The 6,211-nt window shown below is 40.9% G+C and overlaps 1 long non-coding RNA gene across 1 annotated transcript; it reads right to left on the bottom strand.

Annotated features, from left to right (window-relative positions):
• Nucleotides 1–2,327: 2,327 nt before the first annotated feature.
• On the bottom strand, nucleotides 2,328–5,500 carry LOC134415511 (uncharacterized). The gene is made up of 3 exons (XR_010027068.1): nucleotides 5,417–5,500; nucleotides 3,613–3,727; nucleotides 2,328–2,412 (listed from the first exon to the last, which is right to left on the bottom strand). It is a non-coding gene; the product is annotated as an uncharacterized LOC134415511 (long non-coding RNA).
• Nucleotides 5,501–6,211: the final 711 nt, after the last annotated feature.

The raw sequence follows: 6,211 nt of genomic DNA, 5'->3' as shown, positions 1-6,211 counted from the left end.
TATGTATTGCATATTATTACACTGCATATTCTTGGGAAGTTGTTCTTCTAGTGGCAGCATATGGAGGACCATCAACTGTCAACACAGAAGTTCATGCATTTAGAGTGCTCAGACGTTATCTGACACACATCGGAGGTACTGAAATAAGTTTTGGAAACCATCTAATTATTCCACTTGTTACTAAGTGTGAGGGAATGACTAACAAAAAGGAACCCTTTCAGGTTTTAGTGGTAACTCGTGAATTCATAAGGGGAGGCAGAATATCAGAATCTATGGAAGCCACACATTTGTCAGCCATACAATGGCATTGATCTGAACATCTCCAAAAAGTTATGAGAAAATAAATCTGCTATTTACATTACAGGCACCCTAACATTAAACACATTTATTGAACTGTGGCAGCACCACATATTTTTTGTATAAAAACCTGTATTTTCGGTAAAGAATCCTGTTCTGTAGTTCTCAATATGGATTCTGCAAACATCTTAAACAGGTGAATAAAGGTGATGTATAGGATCAGTAGAACTGCTCAGATTTATTTTAGGAGACAGAGATACTGGGTTATGTGGTATCAGTAAGCAGTTTGCAGCCAAAGAGGAAACCCTGATCATGTGGGAATCAGTGAAGAGTTTACTCCTGAGTTTAATGAGACCAAATTCCTTGTGAAATTTCGAAGGTGATTTAAAATCACTCTGTTAGAGAGTGTGCTCTAACTACAGTGCATCAGAGAAAGCCTCTTGCTGTCAAGATGGTTCAAGGGTTTGAAGCTTGTTGGCTTTTTGGTCACTTTTAAAGTTGGGAAGAAACTATGGGAGTCCACCTTCTAGTGGTCTCTAAGTCGCGGCAAGTACCTGAGCTTTTCCTTCCATTGCTCAAGCACATGCTCTACACCTAAGGCTCCATGTTTTCCCAAGTTCCTTATTTTTGTTCTATCCAGATTTGCTTCCAGCTCTGAATTTGCACTTGGGTTTTTTGCAAGCACAGTTATTTGGACTTCTGAAAAATAAGTATCATATAAAATTACATGTGCAAATGAATTGCCTAAAATAAATCACCCCAGGTTTAATTTATATTCTATTGTTTATATTCTATTTATTAATGTTTAAATGTTTTAAAAGGGGGTCTATCCACATACCAGAGCTGCTTTTTAGGTAACACAAAAGAAACACTTTTCTCCAAGTTCTTTATTTTGGCCTTTATCAATGCATAAGTCTCTTTAATATTATTAATGAGCTATTTCTTCTCGGGTTTTTTTCCTGCTGGGGAGGACAAGATAAACAAGCCGGCCTGATTTTTCCAGCTGCTAAATATGTAAGCAGCACGACGGCTTCAAAGCCCAAGGTTTTTAGAAGGCTGCAGCAACAAGCGAGCGGTGCTCTGGGGCCACTCTGGAAACAACGCGCCGGTTTTCAGAGGCAAAGCCGGGACAAGCGGGACCATCCCGGAGCCCGGTGCTGCCCGGCGGGGGCGGACGGGCCGCGGCCCCGGCCCGAGGAGCAGCATCCCCGCCCGGCGGCTGCGGCGAGAGCTCCCCCTCCTGTCCCGCTCCTTCCCAGCGCGGTGGGAAACGCATCATGGAGCTTCGGACACCGAAACGTGTTTAAGCACCAGTCTGCGTGCGGTTATGCACGTATAACCCACACGTCCACCCACACTCGCAGGGGGAAAGCTGAAGGTAAAAAGGGAGGCTGTTGTCTATTTTTCTTTTCCCCCCAAGTAGCAGCCCCAGACGTCGCAGGCCAAAGTAAAGGTGAGGCTCGTAACTGGGTTCTCTTAATATTGCTGATAATTTACCTTATTATTCCCTGCTTGCCAAGGTGTTGTCAGCTCTCCATCAGGTTGCTTGGTAATGCCAGTCACCGTGGAAAACATATGTCTATGCAGTCTTTCACCTGTATCCGAGGGGAAGCCATAATAAACAGCAATTTAAATTCAGGTATTTGGTTTGCTGAAGTGTTTAATTAAACAAAGAAATTCATTATGTGAGTTCACAGAAAAGTTCCATTACGTTGGTTTATATATTTTTTTTGTTTGACTTGAAGTGGAAATGTTCCTCTGACTTTTTGTTTGGCACGCTAAGATGATAGATTATTTATGCCATCAGAAGCAAATAAATGCAGTGAATAATTAAAATATTGGCTCCCAATATATTTTTTTAATAAGGAGACAGTCATTTTCATACACATGGAAAACATATATATGAGCTTCTCTCTTGCTTCAGTTCCACCCAAACCCCACTTCCACTTCAGCGATGTTTTTTCATCCATACCTTGGAGAAGGGGTACATTCCACTCGTTCCTGAGCTTGGACGAGCGCCCACAGCATTACTCGCACACAGTAGTGTCTGTAGATTCCTTTCTGCTGTGGATACTAATCTCAATCCAGAGCTTCCTTAGACGATTAGAGGTGGTTCTGCAAAATGTCAAGAGGTAGCTTTTGCAAAGCAGACTCAGTATGGCAGTTGAAATGGAGTAGTGGCGGCTTTCCAAATACAAAGGTCTGGAAATGTTTGGAGATATTTTAATATTGATGAATATTTCCTTTTTCTTTTTGGTTTTTTTTTTGTGCTACTTTAGGATATCAATGTCAAATCTGTATGAATTAATGGCAAGACAGTGCCTTACCACCATTAATGCTTTTTTAAATTTCTGGCAAAAAGGGAGAAACTTTATATAACTTATTAAGTTATTAATAACAATTGCTCTTTTGGCCTGAATCCTCATATAATTTGATAAACAGAAAGAAAAGTTAGCTTGTTTCTATGATTCTTTGTTAAATACTTCCAGGGTCCTGTTAAAATGCCTTTTTGTTTCCTGTTAATTTTCTCATGTTCCTTACAACAAAAGTAAGCAAGAAGAAGTCTGCAGCACAAGAGAACACCCATACTATTAAAAGTCAATCAATATTAAACCTTTTTGTAAGGGAGCAACACATTAAAAAACAAATTAGTAAAAATATGTCCCGGACATCAGTATTGACTGTGGGGAAAAATCTTTATCATCTGTCTACTACTACACTCTCTCTATCCACTACTACACTCTCTCTATCCACTCTGGTTATTCAGTGACTCTTCTGTGATGCTTTCATATTGAATGCAAGGCCAAAAATCAGGTAGAGAAAAATAAAGGACCTATGGATGAGCAAAAAACTTAGACATATTATACCAGACTTGAACTTGGCTGTGACAAACTATGGGCTTGCAGCTTCATTACAGCTAAGGTCTGTACCTCAGAATGAAATTAATCTTTTAAAAAGAGACTTTGTGAATTTTTGAAGTTTCATTTGGTCCAAAGTGGTGCTCCACTTGCTCTGTCACACAGGTTGGTAAGAGCATTTACTAAGCCCTACTTTCTTGAGGGTTTCTTCTTTCATTGGGGCTGACACCTAAAATGCTGATCTCCAAAGGCTGCTTTGGAGAAGCTCTGAGGTACTGAGGCACCCTCCTCACTCCATGTGTGCTGTGCCCCTGTTTTTTTACACACATTAAAAGCAGGGAACTGGTGAGGGGTGGGGTGGAGACTTGTGCTCCCTGCAACAGTTGTAAGCTGTAAACCTCCCTCTGAGGTGAACTGAGAATGTTTATAGACAAGGCATATTCATTTCTTTACCTACCATTTCTTGACAACGACTGTTTCCTCCCCTTCCGATTATTTCACTTCTCCGTACAGAAGAAGGCAGGAGAAAGTCTTCCTGGTTTTACTTTAAAAATAGGCAAGACTTCCAGATGCTACAATGGCAGGAGAAGAGGGGGAAAGATTGTGTGAGATTGGGATACATCAGAAAGTTCTCCCTTCTTTTTAACTTCACTCTTTTTTTAAAAAATAGATTAATTTGCTAATTCCTGAAAATACTGGTACCTTAGTCTACATCAAGTTCTTCCTAAAAAGTACCCCCAATTTTTTTGTCTCTTTGTGTAGAATAAAACATTTTTTTACAATAATGATAGTGGTTTATACATTTTCTCATAATCCTGTATTTCCCCTGTAAGCTTTGTTGCATGATATAGTATGTCAGTTTAAGTAACATCTGTCAAGGGATGGAAAGCAATTGCAGGTTCTTTTCATTCATAAAGTCATTCTGGAGTTTCTTCATCCTTAATTTTCTTGTCATGTTTTCAAAAACATTACATCATTTTGTCCAAATTACCCCCTGCATTGCATGTACAAGATGCAGTGGGTTATTCATTTCTTTCCAGGACCCAAAGAAACATGTCAAGGGAACTACACTAATCTATACTAAATGATTTAGAGTTGGTAAAAGTTGAGCTTTGACATGTCATTATTTGACAATTACTCTTCTACTGCAATTCTTGTTTTCCTGCCAGCGTCCCCCAGAATCCTACATGACATGTGATGCAATCTCTTGATCTTCTCAGTTATATTTACATTAATGTTACATATCCTAATATACAATGGCAATGCCTTCACATTGATGTGGTGAAAAGTCTGTCAAAAAATCCAAACGCATCTTGGGCATGCATAAGAGAGATATATTCAGGACTAGGATGGGGCACATATCTAGCAAATCAAAGAATTGCTGTGATTGGAAAAGACCTCTGGAGATCACACAGTCCAACCTCGCTGCTCAAAGCAAAGCAGGTTGGTTCTGTGAGTGAGTGTAAGGATGTAGGTTCCATAGCATCTCTGGGCTGCCTCTTCCAGTGTTTGACCACATTCATAGTAAAAAAAAAAACAACTTTTCTTATGTTTACATGGAATTTGGTATACTTCGATTTGTGCCCATGTGCCTATTGTCCTATCAGAGAAAAGCCTGGTTCTGTCTTTTCTATTTGCCTCCCCCCATTTGGGTACTTATACACATTGATCATACATTCCCTAGACCTTCCTCTTCTCCTTGCTAAACAATCCCAAATGTCTCAGCCTCTCAAACATCAGATGCTTCAGCCCCTGTATCATCTCCATGGCCTTCCACAGTCCTTGTTCCAGTGTGTCCATGTCTCTGACATGGTGGAGCTCAGATCTTGACCCAGGTGTCCAGGTGTGTCTCACCAGAGCTGAGTAGAGAGGAAGGATCACATCCATTAACCTGCAGCAGTGCTCTTCCTAGTGCACCCCAGCAATCTTTGCTGCAAGGCTGCACTGCTGGCTCCTGTTCAGATTGTTGAATACCAGGGTCCCCAGGGCCTTCCCTGCAAGGCTGCTTTTTAGCTGCTTCCCCAGCTTTGTTACCACAAATATTGTTCTGATCTGTGTGCAGGATTTCACATTTCTTTCCTGAAATTCATGAGATTCTTGTCAGCCTTTTCTCCTGCATCTTATTAAATTTGTTTTGATTCATGATCTTCTGGGTAATTAGTAATACTATTAGCTGGAAATATTTTGTTTTCATGAACTGTGTGGCTTTTCCTAATTAAATCATGCATGTAACATTAATGATAATAATCTATGTCTCTTACCATAAGTAGATTTTGCTCAAAGACAGTTCTGAGAATCCTACACAGGCAGGATTTTTTGCCTTAAAAGATGATCATCCTTCTCCATCCAAGATTCTTGAGGTCCAGTGTGGTTATAGATTTCTTTTCAGAGTGCTACTGGTTAAAGCAGAATTGACATGTTCTCACCACTTGTTTTCAGGTCACCAGAGGGTGTAGATGGGAGACAGTCACATATAGCTTCCATCCACCCAGATGGCTCAGCAAAGGCTTCCCATGAGACTTCAGCTTTGGACAGCTTCTGGGAGTAGAGGGTCAGGAACACCGTGCTTATTTTCATTAGCATGCACTGAAATCCTGCTCACACACATGGCAAACCCTGCAATGCTAGTGTTTATCCTGAGTATCACTGGAGGTTGCCAGGTGCACCACAGTTCCTGCAAGCTCAGGCCTCAGTGGCTTTCAAAGCCAAGGCTCTGTATTATTTCTTCCTCTCAGCCCTCGGGACAATGTGAGAAGTTGCTGCTGCACCCTGTGTGTCACAGCTCTTGTCTCTTGAGCCATGGTGAGAGGAGCTGCAGACTTGGCCTTGCCCAAACTGCCAACACTAAAACCAGGTCCAAGGTCAACTCCAAAACCTTGCCACTCATATGATTAGTTGGGGTCTTCTTGTGTGTTGTTAGCTAATATTACAGCTCCCAGTTAGTATTACAGCTGTTTCACAGATGAGAAATCATCAGGCGAGAGATAAAGTTGCAAAACACATGTACTGGAAGAGACTCATGGCCTCAACTAGACCTCAGCTCTTATGTCTTTTAA

This window comes from Melospiza melodia, chromosome 3 (assembly GCF_035770615.1).
Source record: "Melospiza melodia melodia isolate bMelMel2 chromosome 3, bMelMel2.pri, whole genome shotgun sequence".
NCBI lineage: Eukaryota > Metazoa > Chordata > Aves > Passeriformes > Passerellidae > Melospiza > Melospiza melodia.
The sequence above is the reverse complement of the archived record's forward strand: the minus strand, read 5'-3'. Positions and strand labels throughout refer to the sequence as shown.